This window comes from Ischnura elegans (genome assembly GCF_921293095.1).
Source record: "Ischnura elegans chromosome 13 unlocalized genomic scaffold, ioIscEleg1.1 SUPER_13_unloc_3, whole genome shotgun sequence".
NCBI lineage: Eukaryota > Metazoa > Arthropoda > Insecta > Odonata > Coenagrionidae > Ischnura > Ischnura elegans.
In genome coordinates, this window is record NW_025791659.1 from 971,703 (window position 1) to 991,905 (window position 20,203).

Sequence of the window (20,203 nt, forward strand, 5' to 3'; positions counted from 1 at the left end):
TGGAACCTCCTCGCGGTGAGAGTCGGGTAGGGCGCAAGCCCTAGCAGATTCAAGATTAGGCCTAGACCCCTCGGCTTGCCAGGCCGGGGTGTCTTATTGCTGGGCCCAAAGGAAAAGAAAAATGCCGGCGTCCCCGTCCCGGTCTCGGATGACAGGGCTGCTCCCCCGGGGAGTACCAGGGGGCGTCCAGCGATGATTCTGCCTGAAGTACCCATGAAGCTCCTGCTCCAACCCATGAAGCATATCCATGCCAACACTGACAGATCTTTCGTCTCCAAGATCGGGCTAGGTGTCCACGCGAGTCGCGCTCATCATGCGATCTCGATCGCAAAGATTTAGATCACTCGGACTCGTCCTCGGTGGGAAGGGGGAGGAATTACGAATGCTCACTGAAGCTGAGCTGAGGGCGATTACAGACGGAGTTAAGTTTTTGAACAAACATCTGAAAGAGCTGTTCCTAGAGTGGACGCTCGATCGGATCAAGAGTAAACGGAGGTGCCAAGAATATCGGGCGCTGCTAGACTCACTCAAAAAAGAGACTCCTGAGATCGCCCCTCAAATTCCTCCTCCTATGACCACTTATCAAGAGCAGTTTTCAAATTCAGCCAAGGGCACCAACATGTTGGATGAATGGCTTCGAGATGTAATTCCGAAGCTGTCCGATGAAAAAGCGCACAATGCCGCTAAGTTGGCTACCATCTGCCAACTCGCTCTTGAGGGAAAACGGGTGAATGAGGAGGTCCTGGCGTGGGTCAACGCCTGTTTTCCTAGGACTGATAGAGCGGAGTCTAAGCGATTAAAGCCTACGAAATCTCCACCGATTGGTAATGAAAAGGTACGCAAGCGTTGTGAGTATGCACGGATCCAAAACTTGTGGTTAATAAAACAGGGAAAGGCCGCGCGTGAAATCCTTGATGGGAGGCCCGGGATTCCGGATGCCCTTGGTTCTCGAAAGGTGTTCAGGTACTGGGCCAAAGTCATGGAGGAAGCGCCCGAGCCGATGTCCCGAGTCTGTAACGAACCGCAGGCGGCCGAGGGGCCCCCCTTCGAGCAGCCAGTTCAGCCCGTCACGCCAGGTGACGTGCTAGCACACGAACTGAGACCCAAGTCGGCACCAGGACCCGACGGCATAACGATGAGACAATGGAGTGCAGTTTCACCACTCCTACGCACGGCCCTCTTTAACGTCTTCTGGTTGACCACTGAGATCCCTAACGATCTCAAACTCAGTCGTACCGTGTTACTCCCGAAGCTGAAGTCCCCACAGACACCAGCAGATTACCGACCGCTTGCAATAGCATCGGTAATTCTGCGCCAGGCACAGAAAGTCCTGACCGCGCTCCTCTCCGCTAACATCTCAGGAGACCCACGCCTGAGGGGATTCATCCCTGGTGATGGGGCGCAAGAAAATGCGGCAGTGGTACGTAGTGCCCTGGCTGATGCCAGAATACGTCGTCGCCAAGTTCATATCGCCATTATGGACGTGTCGAAGGCATTCGACACGGTAGGGCACAAGGCGATAATAGCGGCGGCGCGGCCTTGTGCCGGAGCCTCGGATATCCAACCCGAATACATCCGAGGGCTTTATTCTGGCATCCGTACCGTCATCGGGTGGAAGGGCGTGACTCGCGAGGTGTGCGTGCGGCGGGGGTGAGAGAGGGGGATCCCATGAGTCCCTTTCTCTTCAATCGGGTCATGGACCTCGCACTCCAGGCGATTCCGTCGCAGGTTGGCTAACAAATCGGCGATGTCAGGGTTAACGCCTTGGCATTCGTCGATGACGTGCTGCTTGTGTCGGAGACCGCTGCAGGGATGCGTCGATCTTTGGCTCGATTTGATGAAGCGTCCGTTGAACAAGGCCTGCCTCTCAACAGCTTGAACAGTCGAACGTATTCCCTGATTCCAGACGGCAAAGGGAAGAGACTGACGGTCGTAACTGACCTAGGCTCCTGCCTGCAAAGTGGCCAGAAAATTGAACCACTGTCCTATCTTAGGGACTGGAACTATCTTGGGAATACGTTGGGCGAGGGTTGTGCAGATTTGGAACCGGCACTCTCGGAGATGATCCGTAGAGTGAGAAAAGCCCCACTGAAGCCCCAACAGCGGCTTCAGATGCTCAGGTCATATGTCCTCCCTAGGCTGATCCATCGATTAGTTCTGGGGAGAGTGACCGTAATCAAGCTGGCTTCCATTGATAGGCAGCTGAGGGCAGCCGCTCACCTATTTCTGCACTTGTCTCATGACGTGACGGTGGGCTTTTTCCATGCTGCCATTCGGGACGGTGGCCTGGGTATTCTGACTCTCGAAACTATGGTACCTATCTGGAAAGTGAAACGCCTTGGCCGTCTCGCGCAGAGCCCTTATGAGGTTGCTCGGGCTGCCTTTGAGTCGCCATCTGTACAGAGGCAGCTCGCATGGGCACGCCAAATCCTTAACCACCGAAGGATCGAGACCCATCGGGAAGAGGCGGCGAGAAAGCACTTCGCTGGAATTCTGCATACATCCGCGGACGGAGGAGACCTTCGGGAGTATCACCGAAGTCAAAACTCCTCCAATTGGGTGACGCGCGCCGGTGGTATTCCCGGACGCGACTATTGTCACTTTCAGCAGATCCGCAGCAATGCTCTGCCGACGAAGAAGCGCACCACGAGGGGACGACGGAAAGAGGGTGACGATTTAAACTGCCGGGCTGGATGCAAAATCCAGGAGTCCGTCTGCCATGTGGTACAGGGATGCTTCCGCACCCATGGTCTACGAATCCGTCGGCATGATGCCATCTGCGGCTTTCTTGCGAGCAGCTTGAAGGATAAGGGCCATACTGTGGAGAGAGAAAAAGTTTACCCAAGTGACGATGGTAACCGTAAACCGGACCTAATAGCGAAGAAGGAGGGTCTTGTTCGAGTGATTGATGTACAGGTTGTATCGGCTAGAGGGCCCTTGGATGCTCAGCATAAAAGGAAGCTTGGATACTACGCGAGCAATAAATCTCTTACCTCGCGGATTACGGAGAGATGGGAGGTGGACCGCTCCGCAGTCAGCCATGCGACTTGTACGGTATCGTGGAGGGGAGTATGGTCTGGGAAATCGGCGGATAGTCTGAGGCGACTTGGACTGTCCAAAGGGATCTTGGATCAGATTACGGTACGCTGTCTCCGTGGAAGTTGGATGTTTTTCTGGGCATGGGGCCGTATGACGGCTCGAACGCGCGAGCCCGATGTAAGGTAGGGGATTGGGTGAGCTGACTGCCATTGGCTAGAGATGATGTTCTGGCTGCGGCAGGAGATCTCCGCAAAATCTGCTCAGGTTGGTTGTGCTTGTAACGCCAACCCGTCAAGACCTTGAAGCAAAACTGACTAGCCAAATGCCTCGTCATCCAATAAGTGACGCGCATGAATGGATTAACGAGATTCCCACTGTCCCTACTAAACAATTTTTCCCCAACATAGAAGATAGACTCCAAATTAATTTCCACATGGACAAAGAATTAACAGAAATACTAACGGGACATGGAGGATATGGAGAGTACCTATACAAAATAGGAAAGAAAGATAGTGAAATGTGTGTATGTGGCGAAGGAGGAGATAATGTGCTACATAGGATATACCTATGCAACAACTTTGAGAGACTGAGGACAAAGATGGCAGAGATTATCTTACAGAGGCCAAAAAACCGGACGCCTTGATCAAACTAATCTTGCCAAATGCGGAGGCGCTGAGGATGGTCAGGGAATTCAATGGGGAGAGGATTTAAGAGAGGGCCTACCCATGGCGCCTTCCCGGTGGGCTCCGAGAGGGAAGCATGACGGCGACTAGTGGTCGGCAGCCCTTTCTTTTGTTTTCTTCTGCAAATAGTGTCTGTTGTTGTGATGTACTAGGGTTATATTCAAATATTATAACTTTGATATTGCAATGATAACCGGGTTATGTTACTTTTTATTTTCATAATGGCGGAAGCTTCTGTATCTTATCTTTAGTATTTATCCTTTGTAATTGTATTTTGTGTGATCAGTATATTTTATGATGTGATAAAGTGATGTACTAGGGATATACCCAATTATTTTAACTTAGATATTGCAATGATAAACAGGTTATATTATTTTTTTATTTTCATAATGGCGGAAGCTTATGTATTTTCTCTTTAGTATTTATCCTCAGTAATTGTATTCTGTGTGTTCTATTTTGTATATGATGTGATGATGTGACGTACTAGGGATATACCCAATTATTTTAACTTTGATATTGCAATGATAAAAGGGTTATGTTATTTTTGATTCTCATAATGGCGGAAGCTTCTGTATTTTCTCTCTAGTATTTATCCTCTGTAATTGTACTTTGTGTGTTCAGTTGTATTTCCGTAGGTTGTATTCTGTATTTTATGTATTATTATATGTGTTCGCACTGCTACCTTTTGTCAGCAAAAAATGGGTTAATATTGCTAGTAGAGTACAAGATGTTATTGATGCCCATTGTAAAGTACCATTATCGGAATGATAAAGGAAAGAACTGTACATTAGAAATGTAATGCGGGGGTGTAAGGAACCCCGCCAAACTGGGTGCTCCAGCCCTGGAGGTACTTGGGAGTGGAATTTGAAGCAGAGGGATTCCCGGGAAAACCTCTCTTGGCACAACTACTGGAGAGGGTCCGGCGGGCGCCGCTGAAACCACATCAGCGGCTGTGGGTGCTGCGACACCACATCATTCCGAAGATGCAGCACCCCCTGACCTTCGGCAGGCTGACGTGCGGGCGGTTGAAGGAGATGGACGTCTGCGTCAGGGCCGCTCTGCGCTCCTGGCTGTGCCTGCCGAAGGATGTGCCCGTCGGATACTTCCATGCCCCGGTGAAAAAAGGAGGACTAGGAGTTCCTGCGTTCCGGTATTCCATCCCGGTCCAACGGTGGAGGAGACTACATCGGCTCAACCAGTCGGAGGATCCAGCAACCCGAGCCGTGGTATCAACCAGTCATTTCAAGAGACTGGTTGACTGTGCCATGAGGTCGACGGCCGACCTCGGAGCGGCTGAGCCATCTGCACGGGATGCCAAGAAATTCTGGGCGTCCAGGCCGCCCCGGTCGGTGGATGGGAGTGAACTGCGAGACTGCGCCAAGGAGAGGGCGTCCTCGGCGTGGGTCGACGTAACTGCAGCTGCCATCCCCGGCCGAGATTACATCCAGTATCAGCACGTGCGGATCAACGCCCTGCCCAGCCGCATCATGACATCGACGGGTCGGCGGCCCAATATGGAGACGGGGTCCGAGATGGGTGCCCTGTCTCCGAGACCACGGCCCACATCATCCAGGGTTGCTGGAGGACACATGGGGGACGAGTCAAACGACACGACGCTGTGGTGTCGATCATCGACTCGTCCCTCCGGCAGAAGGGATGGACAACGGAACGGGAACCGAGGATACCTACCGACGAGGGAATGCGGAAACCAGAGCTCTACGCCAGGCGCGGAGACCGCTCCATCTTGGTCGACGCGCAGATCGTCTCCGGAGCGGGTGACCTGAAGGAAGTTCATCGGCGGAAGTTGCAGAAGTACGCGAGCAACGTGGGAGTCCGCCGGTGGATGGAAACTCGTCACCCAGACGCGGCTCCGGAGTTCACCACAGTGACGATCAGCTGGCGCGGAGTCTGGTGTAGTGAAAGTGCTCAAGATCTGCAGTGTATGGGGCTTAACCGGGGGGCCCTGGTCAATGTGACGACCAGGGTGCTGCAAGGGACACATACTAACTGGACTCAGTGGAATAAAATGACATGTAAGGGGAGGGGGGAGTGCTGCTAAGGGAAGGGGTAACTTGAACTGGGTGTTGCTTATTTTGGAGTTGTGTTTAACCTTTTTCACATTGTATTATTTAAAAAGGAAATAAAAACTTAAAATAGCCAAATGCCTCGTCATCCAATTAGTGACGCGCATGAATGGATTAAAGAGATTCCCACTGTCCCTATCTACTATCTAGCGAAACCACAGCCAAGGAAACGGGCTTGGAAGAATCAGCGGGGAAAGAACACCCAGTTGAGCCGGCGTTCGCGGTATCGGGTCGCGCCCGTCCGGGGGCACCGGCCGCTCGCCGCTCAACGGCCGCCATTTAAGGACTGGCCCAGAACTGGCACGGACTGGGGAATCCGACTGTCTAATTAAAACAAAGCATTGCGAAGGCCCCAGCGGGTGTTGACGCAATGTGATTTCTGTCCAGTCCTCTGAATTTCAAAGTGAAGAAATTCAAGCAAGCGCGGGTAAACGGCGGGAGTAACTATGAACCTCTTAAGGGAGAAAGGACGGGACTCAAGCCACTTGTTTGGCTCTTCACTGCCCTCCCCAAGTCGACCTTCTGCCTCCCCGCGGCGAGAGTTGGGTACCATTTCGGTAGCAAAAAGAAGGCAACGGCGGGCTATTGACTCCTGAGCAAGCGCTTGGCCCTATCGGGGGAGTCTTCGCGCCTCCTGCCGGAGAAACCCCCACTTGGTGTCAGGTTTCGTTCCCTTGCTCAGGAGGGGTTATCCGAGCCTGACGAGGGCTCGGAAGGTGACGTTTATATTCGCCGCACTCACGGCCTTGGAGCCGGGCCTAGACTGAGCATGCTAGGTACCGATGTATTTTGCTCACCCCCCCAAATATGGCAAACATGGAAAGCAAACCAAAACAGTCCTTGAAGGGCCTCGGCCTCCGGGAAAGCTGCGCCACTAATCCCGGTTGTAAAATACGTGCGCGCGGAGGGAGCCTGCTATTTAGGGGGGAATTTGAGGGTGAAGGGGAAAGGGAAGAGGAAAGGGAAAACGGGGGGGAGGGGTGTAGGGGGTAGGGCAAAGGTAAGGGAAAAAGTAGACCAGGGGGAGACACAAAATGGGGAGGGGAGGAGGGAGCCTCGCAGGGACAGTGGGCAGTGACGTGTCAAGCAACCGACACGTTACACATAACCTTGCCCTTAGTAGGAACTTGGGAATGCTCCGAGTGCACCAACATCAGTATTGATCTGAAGTCCCTGCAGAAGCACTTCAGAAGATCTGAAGTCCCTGCAGAAGCAGATCAGCACTCTGCTGATCTGTCAAGCACTCAGCAAGCTGAGCCCTCACTGGCGTTGCCGGTCGTGTGGCAAATGTTTCCCAAAAGTCCATTCCCTGCATTGCCATAAGGAAAAATGTAGGGGCCTTCGGTGGCTGCAAAAAGGCTCCCATTCGCATGCTCTGACTGCGAGTTTTCTTCTTCCACATCTATTGGCCTGGGGCAGCACAGAAGGACCAAGCATGTGGATGAAGTGCTCATGAGCAGTAGAGCCAAAGCCATCCAGCGTAGTCCGCCGAAGCGGGCTTCCAAATGGACGCAGGATGAGCTAGAAACACTTGCTCGACTAGAAAGGGAGTTTAGCGACGACCGGCAGATTAATGTGAGAATAGCCGCAGCACTCCCAGGCAAAACGCACAAGCAGGTGTCAAATAAGCGCTGCGAGCTCGCAAAGGCAAGCAAAAAGAAAACGATCGCTATTGAGGTCACAGCCAATCGGCACGACCAAGCGGGAGAAGCAAGTAGAGAAACCGTTGATGCTAGCACAACGCAGAGGCCGCTGGAAGTCGAAACCTCGGGACGGGAGAGGGAGTCGGATTCAACAAGTAAAAGGCGGCAAAGGAGCGAATCGGTTGGCCCTAGAATCCCCGCTGTTGAGAGAGAATCGGAGTCCCTCAGCGATTCTCCTCAGCCCAGGGCCCGTAGAAGTTTAAGTGCCGGTCGTCTGAATTTAGATTTAGACTGGGGAGGGGATGGGGAGACCCATTTACAGTCTCCGGGTTCTTTTTTGTTATCTGGCCCTATACACCAGAAAAAGTTATTGCCGTCCGGGGGCTCTATTGGCCACCCGGACTTATTGTTACTGTTACGGAGTCCGGGCCCTTTACACCCGGCTCAAATTAATTTATTAACACAGGAGGTGGCGGGTTTAGATAGGCCTCCTAATGAGGAGAGGGACGGTGCTCGGGAATTGATCCAACCCGGAGCTGAGGGGGAGAGCCCTGCTTCACCAGCCGGCAGGGATGGGTCCTCTCCCCCAACCGAACGTCACAAGACTTGGCGGGAGGTAATCACCGACCATGTGTTGGCGTCAGCAAAAGGAGACGACGGAGAGCACGCAACGCTAAACAGCGTGCACGAGGATCTAGATGCGCTGCTTGCCACACTACGTGAAGAGGACGAGGCAAAGAAGTCCGGATGGTTGGATGCCGTGGCAAGCAGGCTTGAGGCCGTCCATGATAGGATCGTTAAGATCCTTGACCCGAAACCACGTAAAGTGGAACAAGAAAGTAAACAGGCATCCCACCGAAAGCCGAAGGACGCGTATAGAGACCACGATAGACGCAAAAGGATCTAGTACGCCAAGTGTCAGGAGCTCTTCCGGAAATGCCCCGCAAAGTTGGCCGCCATGCTAATGGAGAGGGAAGTTCCGGAGGAGTATGGCGGTAAGTGCCGCTTGACAACACTGGCAAGCAAGTTTAAAGATCTGTACGACAGGATTTGGGGAATAGAGGGACGAGTGACCACCGCTTTCGAGCAACTCGTGCCCCAAAAATCCCTTGATTCTATCAGCGCCATTGAACCAGAAGAGGTCCGGGCCAGAATTAAGAAGTTGAAGGAGAATACTGCCCCAGGCCCGGACGGCGTTGTGAAACGGGTTCTTCGCAAGACCAAGGGGATTGAGAAAGTTCTAGCTAAACTATTCAACTGCTGCCTTTTGGCGCAGAAAATCCCCAAAGCATGGAAGGAGTGTCGTACAGTCTTAATACCGAAGCCGGACAAGGATCCGGCTGATCCTGCCAATTAAAGGCCTATCTCTATCAGCTCCATTCTGAGTCGCATGTATTCTTCATGCATCGAAGAAAGGCTGGAGCTTGGTGGAGATGGACGAGCGTCAGAGAGGTTTCATGAATGGGAACGGGGCGCACGAAAATGCCTTCCTGCTTGACGAGTGCATCCGGCTAGCCAAACGCAGGAAAGGCGCGCAGCTGTTCGGGGCTCTCTCGGATATTTCGAAAGCGTTTGACACGGTGCCCCACGCTTCGATTCCTGAGGCCCTACGCTCATTGGGAGTGCCGGAGCAACTGGTTGGAGTCGTAGACGAGTCCTACCGGGATGTCCATTCGACGCTAGGAGTAGACGGTTGTCCCCGTATCCATCATAAACGGGGGGTTAAGCCGGGAGATCCACTGTCTCCCATGCTGTTCAACTGCGTGATGGACTCCATCGTCAGACGGCTCCAAGCCTCGGGTTCCTGGTGGGTGAGTGTCCTCTTGCTATGCTTGCATTCGCGGATGATTTAGTCATCTTAAGCGAAAGCCAGGAAGGGCTGCAGCAGCAAGTCGACGCGACAGTTGCATTTCTCGAGTCCCTGAACATTAGCCTCTCTTCGTCCAAATGCAAGGCTTTCGGTATTGTAAACCGGGGCAAAACATGGACAGTGCCAAACGCTAGCCTCTTTTTGGGATAGGCACCAGTTGCTCTCGTAGGGCCGCCACGCCCATAGATTACCTTGGGCTAAAGTATACACTGCAGCATGGTCTTCACAATAAAGACCACTACAAGAGGCTAGTGATCACTGCACGCAGAGAGAGAGGTTTAGCATTGAAACCTCACCAAAAGCTAACCCTAATCGTGAACTACTTAATCCCGAAGTTCCTGTACGCGATGAACATCGATTCTCCTCCGAAAAGACTGCTGAGAGACATGGACTCGGAGCTGAGGGGGATCTTCAAAGAGATTCTTCACCTGCCGTCCTGCACTAAGGAACACTTCTTCTACACGAGGAAGCGGCACGGCGGGCTCGGGATTCCCCGCTTAGAGACCCAGTGTGCCCTGGCGAACCTCAAAGCGGGGCAAAGAGGGCGGAGCACGAGGCGTGGGCAGTACTGGCCTGTCAGGGGACGGGGGTGAAGGAGTTCAGTGACGACCCAATCGGGAAGGCCTGGATTCTGAATCCCTCGTTTCTCAAGGCGTCACGGTGGCTCTACGCGCTCCGCCTCCGCACTAATACAGCCGGGGTGAGAACGACTCTTCGGAGGGCTGATAGAAGCATTCCCCCCGAATGCAGACGGTGCAGGGAGAAGCCTGAGTCATTAGGACATGTGCTGGAAGAATGCATTCACACGAAAGGAAAAAGAATGCACCGACACGACGAGATTGTTGACGCTTTGGAGGGAGAGGCCAAGTGGAAGGTAGTGAAGGAAAACTCCTTTCACAGCGACACAAAAGGTCTCCTCAAACCGGACCTCGTCATGACCGACGGGGAAAGGGCGTTCGTTGTCGACGTGACTGTCCGCCTCGAACGTGGGCAGTTCCTGAGTGCCGCGGCCGGCGAAAGGCTGGAAAAGTACGAGTCCCTAGAAGGTCCGGTGAAACGATTATTGAATGCATCTCACTTTCAGGTGATTCCCGTCGTAATCGGATCACGCGGTGCCGTACCGAATGATACAGTCAAAGGGCTCAGGACCATTGGGTTGTGGGCGCGAGGACTTGGTCTAACTATGAGCATAATAGCCCTCCGAAGTAGTATAGAAATTCTCAATGCTTTCATGGATTATGGTTAGTGCCGTGACGGTCCGGAGTGACCGAAAGCTTAGGATAATTTAATTTAGGGAAATTTAAATTAGGGACTAGTCGAGCAAGTGTTTGAAAAGAAAGTATTGATGGCATGAAAAGAAAACCCAGTTGAGCCGGCGCTCGCGGTATCGGGTCGCGCCCGTCCGGGGTCACCGCTCGCGCGCCGCTCTTCGGCCGCCATTTAAGGACTGGCTCAGAACTGGCACGGACTGGGGGAATCCGACTGTCTAATTAAAACAAAGCATTCCGACGGCCCCAGCATGTGTTGACGCAATGTGATTTTTGCCCAGTTCTCTGAATGTCAAAGTGAAGAAATTCAAGCAAGCGCGGGTAAACGGCGGGAGTAACTATGACTCTCTTACCTGTGCTCGGGATCTGCGGGGTATGGGGCTTAACCGGGGGGCCCTGGTCTGTTACGACCAGTGTGTTGCAAGGGACTCATACAAATTGGACTCAGTGGAACAAAATGACCTGTAAGGGGAGGGGGGGAGTGCTGCTAAGGGAAGGGTTGACTTGATCTGGGTGTTGCAAAAACTTTGGAGTGTGTTTAACCTTTCACATGATGTATTGTATTAGAAAAGGAAATAAATTACTTTAAAAAAGGTGATGATGAACGCTGTAGATCGCATTGCTCTGGTAGAACCTCGTCGTCCCAGGTCGGGAGCCAGGTTGATCGCTTTGGAAATCGGTGAGCCGTGCAACGTCTCGTGTCACTTTGCTCATCGTGAACCTCTGTCCGTCGCCTGGTAATGGCGGGGCTAAACCAGGGCCCTGATTTTGCAGCGGGATTTTGACCCAAATGGCCATACTGGAACCTCCTCGCGGTGAGAGTCGGGTAGGGCGCAAGCCCTAGCAGATACCAGATTAGGCCTAGACCCCTCGGCTTGCCAGGCCGGGGTGTGTCTTAATTGCTGGGCCCAAGGGATAAGAAGAATGCCGGCGTCCCCGTCCCGGTCTCGGATGACGGGGCTGCTCCCCCGGGGAGTACCAGGGGGCGTCCAGCGATGATTCTGCCTGAAGTAGCCCATGAAGCTCCTGCTCCAACCCATGAAACATATCCATGCCAACACTGTGACAGATCGTTTGACACCAAGATCGGGATGGGTGTCCACGTGAGTCGCGCACATCATGCTATCTCAAACGCAAAGATTTCGGTCGCTCGGACTCGTCCTCGGTGGGAGGGGGAGGAATTACGAATTCTCACTGAAGCTGAGCTGAGGGCGATTAATGACGGAGTTAAGTTTTTGAATAAACATCTGAAAGAGCTGTTCCCAGAGTGGACGCTTGATCGGATCAAGAGCAAACGGAAGTGCCAAGAATACCGGTCGCAGCTCGACTCACTCAAAAACGAGACTCCTGAGCTCGCCCTCAAATTTCTCCTCCCATGACCGCCAATCAAGAGCCGTTGCCCAATTCAGCCAAGGGCACCAACATGTTGGATGAATGGCTTCGTGGTGTAATTCCGAAGCTGTCCGATGAAAAAGCGCACAATGCCGCTAAGTTGGCTACCATCTGCTAACTCGCTCTTGAGGGAAAACAGGTGAATGGGGAGATCCTGGCGTTGGTCAACGCCTGTTTTCCTAGGACTGATAGAGGGGAGTCAAAGCGATTAAAGCTTACGAAATCTCCACCGATTGGTAATGGAAAGATACTCAAGCGTAGTGAGTACGCACGGATCCAGAACTTGTGGTTAAAAAACCAGGGAAAGGCCGCGCGTGAAATCCTTGATGGGAGGCCCGGGATACCGGATGCCCACGTTTCTCGAGAGGTATTCAGGTACTGGGCCAAAGTCATGGCGGAAGCGCCCGAGCCGATGTCCCGAGTCTGTAACGAACCGCAGGCGGCCGAGGGGCCCCCCTTCGAGCAACCAGTTCAGTCCGTCACACCAGCGAACGTGTTAGCCAACGAACTGAGACCCAAGTCAGCACCAGGACCCGACGGCATAACGGTGAGGCAACGGAGGGCAGTTTCACCACTCCTACGCGCGGCCCTCTTTAACGTCTTCTTGTTCACCACTGAGATCCCTAACGATCTCAAACTCAGTCGTACCGTGCTACTCCCGAAGCTGAAGGCCCCACAGACAACAGCAGATTATCGACCGCTTTCAATAGCGTCGGTTATTCTGCGCCAGGCACAGAAAATCCTGACCGCGCGCCTCTCCGCTAACATCCCAGGAGACCCACGCAAAAGGGGATTCATCCCTGGTGATGGGGCGCAAGAAAATGCGGCAGTAGAACGTAGTGTCCTGGCTGATGCCAGAATACTTCGTCGCCAAGTTCATATCGCCATACTGGACGTATCGAAAGCATTTGATACAGTAGGGCACCAGGCGATAATAGCAGCGGCGCAGCCTTGTGCCGGAGCCTCGGGTATCCCACCCGAATACATCCGAGGGCTTTATTCTGGCATCCGTACCGTCATCGGGTGGAAGGGCGAGGCTCGCGAGGTGTGCGTGTGGCGGGGGGTGAGACGGGGATATTATGAGTCCCTTTCTCTTCAATCGGGTCAGGGACCTCGCACTCCAGGTGATTCCGTCGCAGGTTGGCTACCAACTCGGCGATGTCAGGGTTAACGCCTTGGCATTCGCCGACGACGGGCTGCTTGTGTCGGAAACCGCTGCAGGGATGCGTCGATCTTTGGCTCGATTTGAGTAATTGTGCGGTGAACAAGGCCTGACTCTCAACAGCTTGAAGAGTCGAACGTATTCCCTGATTCCAGACGGCAAAGGGAAGAGGCTGAAGGCCGTAACTGACCTAGGCTTCTCCCTGCGAAGTGGCCAGAAAATTGAACCACTGGCCTCCCTTGGGGACTGGAACTATCTTGGGACTACGTTGGGCGAGGCTTGTGCAGATTTGGAACCAGCACTCTCGGAGATGATCCGCAGAGTGAGAAAAGCCCCACTGAAGCACCAACAACGGCTTCAGATGCTCAGGTTATATGTCCTCCCTAGGCTGATCCATCGATTAGTTCTGGGGAGAGTGACCGTAACCAAGCTGGCTTCCATTGATAGGCAGCTGAGGGCAGCCGCTCTCCTATTTCTGCACTTGCCCCATGATGTGACAGTGGCCTTTTTCATGCTGCCATTCGGGACGGTGGCCTGGGTATTCTGAATCTCGAAACTATGGTACCTATCTGGAAAGTGAAACGCCATGGCCGTCCCGCGCAGAGCCCTAATGAGGTTGCTCGGGCTGCCTTTGAGTCGCCATCTGTACAGAGGCAGCTTGCATGGGCACGCCAAATCCTTAACCACCGAAGGATCGAGACCCATCGGGAAGAGGCGGCGAGAAAGCACTTCGCTGGAATTCTGCATACATCCGCAGACGGAGGAGACCTTCGGGAGTGTCACCGCAGTTAACACTCCTCCAACTGGGTGACGCGCGCCGGTGGTATTCCCGGACGCGACTATTGTCACTTCCAGCAGATCCGCAGCAATGCTCTGCCGACGTTGAAGCGCACCACGAGGGGACGACGGAAAGAAGGTAACGACTTGAACTGCCGGGCTGGATGCAAAATCCAGGAGTCCGCCGGCCACGTAGTGCAGGGATTCTTCCGAACCCACGGTCTACGTATCCATCGGCATAACACCTCTGCGGCTTTCTTGCGAGCAGCTTGAAGCCATACGGTGGAGAGAGAAAAAGTTTACCCAAGTGACGATGGCAACCGTAAACTGGGCCTAATAGCAAAGAAGGAGGGTCTTGTAAGAGTGATCGATGTGCAGGTTGTATCGGCTAGAGAGCCCTTGGATGCTCAGCATAAAAGGAAGCTTGGATACTACGCGAGCAATGATTCTCTAACCTCGCGGATTGCGGAGAGATGGGAGGTGGACCGCTCCGAAGTCAGTCACACGACTTGTACGGTATCGTGGAGGAGAGTATGGTCTGGGGAATCGGCGGATAGTCTGAGGCGACATGGACTGTCCAAAGGCCTTGGATCAGATCACGATACGTTGTCTCCGTGGAAGTTGGCTGTGTTTTTGGGCATGGGGCCGTATGACGGCTCGAATGCGCAAGCTTGAGGTAAGGGAGGGGATTGGGTGAGCTGACTGGCATTGGCTAGAGATGATGTTCTGGCTGCGGCAGGAGATCTCCGCAAAATCTGCTCAGGTTGGTTGTGCTTGTAACGCCAACCCGTCAAGACCTAGAAGCAAAATTGACTCGCCAAGGAACCAATTCCTTAAGTGGAAGGGGAGAGCCGAGGATGACCATGTGCCTTACGTTCACCTTCACGTGGTGAGAGTCGGTAACCTCAAATATTGAGGGCTAACGAGCGGAGGCTTGGTGCGCTAACCGACTGTAAGGGTGCACTCCCCCCAAATGACCTACTTCCGTGCCTACCCGGTGTGCAGTCGGTTCACCTAAAATAACGGAGGAGGTATTGGGTGTAAAAGCCCTTGGGTCCAGTGGGTTGCCTTCCCGCTGGATCGAACATCCTTGGGTACGAACAGAAATAAAAAGAATTTTCTGGGGACCTGTGGTCCCCCGTCAGTGGAGCCTCGGACCACTGACCCTGATGCGAGCACGTCCCATGGTGAGGAAAGGGACAATGATTCCGGAAGGACTTTGGATGCGAGGAATGAGTTGTATATGTGTGTTGACTGCCAACCCCCAGGGGGATTTCCAACAAGGATTGGACTTGGCGTTCATAAAAGGCATTGCCATCTTGACCTGGCAAATGAGATTATTACGATGGCCAAGAGGAAGAGGTGGAGTGAGGAAGAAATGCTTGCGTATGCGAATGAAGAAGCTTGCTACATGGTTAGCGGTACAGGTACTTCTGTAAACCAACATTTGTATCATACTCTTGGAGCAACAAATCCAAGAACCGTTTACAGCATAAAGGGACTTAGAAAGAAACGCGAATACCAAGAAATTGTAGACGGCTGCTTATTGAAAGCATAACGACTAAAATGCCAACTAGTCCAGTAACTGTAGCGAAGGGAAAGGATGTGGAGCTCGAAACACCGAAGAAAAAGGAGGAGACGGCAGTAGAAACGGCAAAGGATGCAACGAAGGGTCCTAAGGATTTGCTGAGAGCAAAAGTGGTGGAGTTGATTGAGGAAGTGAAAGATCTAAAGACACCAATCCTCTACTTTAATCAATATGGCGGAGAGGATTATTTGTGGTGAAGAGACCCTAGATTGTTGTGAATGGGTGAAGAGAGTATTTCCGAAGAAAGGTCCGGTTAAAACAGGAGATAGGGATAGACCCAATCCACCAAGACCAAGGAAGGTCAGAAATCATAAAGGCCCTGCGTGGCGGGAGAGGAGAAGGGAGTTTGCTTCACTTCAAAAAATGTTTAAAAAGGACATGGGAAAGGCGGCAGCCTTTGCTCTTAATGGATCAAAGCGAACAAAGCCTCCTGAGTTTGGCCCAATGAAAAACTTTTGGGAGCCAATTTTATCCAGAAAAGGGGCACCGAGTAACCCTGAGGTGATTAGTGAGGGTAGAAAAGAGCTCGAATGGATTGTTAAACCAATAACAACTAGTGAAGTGGAAGCTACATTAATTCCGGCCTCGTCTGCGGCGGGAGTTGATGGAGTTACGCCGAGGCAGTGGAGAAGTATACCAGCCAACGTACGTAGCCTGTTCTATAATGTAATATTATATAATAGAACCTTTTCTGAGGATTTGTTAACGGGAAGGACTGTTTTTGTGCCTAAGGTGGATGGCAGTGACGAACCGGGGGATTTCCGACCTATTAGTATTGCTTCGGTTGTGGTCCGCCAACTTCACAAAATACTTGCCAAGCGATTAATCTGCTCAGGAGTTGGCGATAAGCGGCAGAGATGCATGCAAGACGGATGTGCCGAAAATATTTCCATACTTGGATCTGTCATCGCGGACTCTAAACATAATCTCAGAGAATTGCATGTTTTATCTGCTAACATTTCTAAGGCACACGATAGTGTGACGCATGAGGCGATAACCAGAGCGATGGCTGAAGTTGGACTCCCAAGGTTGTTCATTGAGTATATTGTGGAGACTTACAACAAATCTAGTACAATGATGGAAGTAAATAGAGAAAGATCGAGTGCAATTAGGACCAGCAGGGGGGTGAGGCAAGGCGATCCCCTGTCGTCTCCTCTATTTTGCCTGGTCATTGACAGGATTATTAACGCAGTGCCGAAGTGGATTGGTTACCAAGTGGGAGACACTAGAGTTACGGAAGTTGCTTACGCTGATGATCTAGTGTGCATAGCGTCATCCGAAGTTGGGTTACAAACTGCACTGACGGTGGTGGAAGAGGAAGGCGAAAGGAATGGTCTAACTCTTAAGTCGCGGAAGTGTGTGGCCTTTTCAATAGTACCAAACAAGAAAACGAAGAGGTTCAAGATTGGTACAGAGCCTAAATTTAGGCTGAGTAATGGATGTTTCGTGAAGCAGCTGAAAGCCTCTGAAGAATGGAAGTACTTAGGAGTCAACTTTCCCCCATTGGGGTTAAAGAAGACTGGTCGCACGCTCGAAAGAGAATAAGAGTATATTACGAAGTCTGCGCTAAAACCCCAGCAGAAAGTGAAGATTGTTAGGAACTTCCTGATACCTCGGTTCTACCATGCATTGGTTCTCGCGGGGACAACGAAGATGCTTAAGGCTCTGGATCGGCAAGTACGCAGCGCGATAAGAAAATGGCGTCATTTTCCGAAGGATGTAACAATAGCATACTTCCATGCTCAGTGTAAAGAGGGAGGTTTGGGTCTACCGGCATTCGAGACGATAATACCGAGTCTAATGTGGAGACGACTGTCAGGCCTGGGTAAATCATCATCTTCGGAAGCGAGAGCAATAGCGGGACAATTTTGGATACAAAAGAAAGATACCGCTTCGGCGGTAGGTGACGAGGGCAACGGGGACCCAACGGGCTAGCATCCCCCGGCCCGACAAGTGCACCGCCCCAAAGATGAAATAAGCCTCGGATGAAAATCATCCCGGCGCACAGGCCGGGGCGTGTGCACAGAGAGCAACACCCAGGGAGAGATACCTCAGCCCAGCGAGACTCCGCCATGGAGAGGGCGTCCACGGTGTGTGTCGACCTGACTGCAGCTGCCATCCCCCGCCGAGATTTCATCCAGTACCAGCACGTGCGGATCGACGCCCTGCCCAGCCGCGTAAGAACATCGAGGGGTCGGCGGCCCAACATGGAGACGGGGTGCCGAGCTGGGTGCCCAGTCTCCGAGACCACGGCACACGTCATCCAAGGTTGCTGGAGGACGCACGGGGGACGAGTCAAACGACACGATGCTGTGGTGTCGATCATCGACTCGTCCCTCCGACGCAAGGTATGGACGACGGTACGGGAGCCGAGGATACCAAATATTTTTTGGTCAAAAAATCTGGGTAAGACCGCGCGTGAAATCCTTGACTGAAGGACCATGACCCCGGTTGCCCTCGGTTCTCGAGAGGTGTTTGGGTACCGGTCCAAAGTCATGGAGGAAGCGTCGGAAACGATGTCTCGAGTATGTAACGCAACGCAGGCGGCCGAGGGGTCCCCCTTCAAGCTACCAGTTCAGCCCGTCACTCAGGTGCCGTGCTGGAGAACGAACTGAGACCCAAGTCAGCCCCTGGACCCTGAAGGAGGGGAACATCTGAGGAGCTTCAGAACAAAACTTTACTACGGGCCCAAGCAATGGACAAAATCGATTTAACGGGGGAGATGGCAATAATTAAAGAACTTGCGATAAAAAAACCGCCGGGTATGAGGAAGGACCCTGAGTTTTTTTTAGGTTTTCTCTTGGCAGAAGGATGAATATTTCTCGGGAGCACCAGAAAACGGCCTATGGCGGACAGCTGAGCAGATTCACTCCTGAGTCACAGGAAATTGCCAACGCATGGCTGAGGGTGGTGCGGTTTTTGGGCTGCATAACCCTCACAAGGACCGCGCAAAGAAGTGGAGTGGCCACGAATATGACGATCGCGGAAGTCGAGAATGCCCTCTTGGTCCGTGGACGCAATGCATGTGATTTACGTGGCAAGGCATAAAACTGCCACCACTGGATGTGCCCAAGTAATAGTGGAGGACGACCTGGGGGACATATTTGATACGTACCTCCTAACGGTGAGTAACAAAAACTTTTTTAATTTTTTCCTTCAATTTTGGCCTGGGTATGGCATTAATAGTACCACGCTCGAGAATGCAAATAATTGCAAAAATATATAACTGATTCCAAACGCAGTAATTAAAAATTTTGCAATTGAACTAGAATAACCCGATTAACACTTCAGGTGTGCAAATAAGTCTTCACCTGTTAACTGTTATTTTTCCCACAGCTACGAGATCTGAACGCAAAGACGGACGCGTTTCCAATAAACACAGAGGGAAAACCATTCAAATGTTTTTTCGTCGGTTTGAATAAGGATTTGGAAACGGAAAATATGCGGAAAATAAGCTTAACCTCCTTAAGGATGTTGGTATCAACATTATCTACCAAAAAAGATGAGGGGACCAGCCGCAGGGTGGCAGAATTTCTGCGCCATTCGGAGGAAACTGCAAAGCGGCACTGCCGCGTGCCTCTGCCGGCGAGGGTGGCGGAGGAGTACGAAACCCTTTCCGCGCTCGTCCCCGCAGGACCCTCAACTGAAACGCGAGTAGAGGATGCGAACGAGACTTTCCACAACATCATTCTATCAATGGTTCCAACAATATTGGGCACAGACCCCTATTAGAACTTCTTCGACAACCTAGATGAGGTTATCTCCTCAAACCTTGGGAAAAATTTTCAAACGAATGAAGAAATGAGAGAAAAACTAAGAGAAAATATGAAAATTCGGTTGGCAGACAGCGAGTTGAAATTCTCGCCGTGATGGCCTACATGTGCGACAAAAAAACTTAGCTAGTCACGTTGTGGAGAAGGAAAGGATCCGTCTAAATTGGCCAGAACCCAAAATCGGAAAAAGGCCGTTTTTGAAAGCGGTTCCGTTATCATGGGAAAATATTTAGCGAAAGGGAATAGTGTCCGGGGTGGCAATTCCCAAATTCTGTGGGTGAGTTTAACTTCACGGTTCACAAATACGAACACAAATTTTATATTAAATAGCATGCATAGCATTATGGCTAATATTGCATTGTACTTTCCAGATTTTATACAATCATGTTTATGAGTGCCATCTAAGCCCTGCCCAATCTGTGGCAAGCGTTTTGGAACTAAAATGGCCCGCGTAAGGAGCGGGTTCACCCCGACATCTTCAGAAAACATGGAAAATAAACCGTAGAGAGGACTTGCGAGGCCGTGACCGGCTTGTGTAGCAAGGGGGTCCATCGCTAACAGGAGCATCTTCTTTTGAAATAATTTTGATCCCCGTGGAAGGACTCCCCTGGGTGTTGACGCAATGTGATTTCTGCCCAGTACTCTGAATCTTAAAGTGAAAAATTTCAAGCAAGCGCGGGTAAACGGCGGGAGTAACTATGACTCTCTTAAGGATGCCCCGAGTGCAATAACATCTGTATTGATCTAAAGTCCCTGCAGAAGCACTTGAAAGATCAGCACTCCAGGCTAAGCCCTCACTGGCGTTGCCGGTCGTGTGGCAAATATTTTCCCCTTCAATGCCATAAGGGAAAATGCAAGGGGCCATCGGTGGCTGCTAAAAGGCTCCCATTTGCGTGCTCTGACTGCGAGTTTTCTTCGTCCACC